Below are 638 nucleotides of genomic sequence, written 5' to 3'. Positions count from 1 at the left end.
GGTGTTATAATAAAATGTGCAAAGACATGAAGTTGGAAAACTGAAAGGGAAGAACATGCTTGGCATTTCTCAAGCTGAAAGAACTGAAGAAAAAATTCAAGCCTTGGGTTGCAATACTAAAAAGGATTCTATGGGCAAAATATTGAGTGATGCAGGAAGCATCAAAAGAAGATGGAAGGAATACACAGAGTCACTGTACCAAAAAGAAATGCTCAATGTTCAACCATTTCAGAAGGTACCATATGATCAAGAACCGATGGTACTGAAGGAAGAAATCCAACCTGCACTGAAGGCACTGGAGAAAAACAAGGCTCCAGGAATTGATGGAATACCAACTGATTATCCACTTTACAGAACAGGAAATTGAGTTTCAAGGTGGTAAAATCACACATCCAACGTCATACTGAATGGTAGGGTTAAGGCTTGACCTCGGGTCTGCCTGTCTGATTTTAAAGTGAAATCTCATTATACTGACCCAGTTTTGGAAACTGTATTAGTTTGTTGCTATAATAAACTACCACAAGCTTGTTGTTGTTGTTGTTGTGTGCCATCAAGTCGGCCCCGACTCATAGCGACCCCTCCTTAGGTTTCCGAGGCAGTATCACTACGGAAGTAGGATTGCCCAACCTTCCTTCCGA

Source organism: Orycteropus afer, unplaced genomic scaffold, assembly GCF_000298275.1.
Source record: "Orycteropus afer afer isolate SDZICR_OR568_19922 unplaced genomic scaffold, OryAfe1.0 scaffold00049, whole genome shotgun sequence".
Taxonomy (NCBI): Eukaryota; Metazoa; Chordata; class Mammalia; order Tubulidentata; family Orycteropodidae; genus Orycteropus; species Orycteropus afer.
This window is presented reverse-complemented; position numbering follows the sequence as displayed.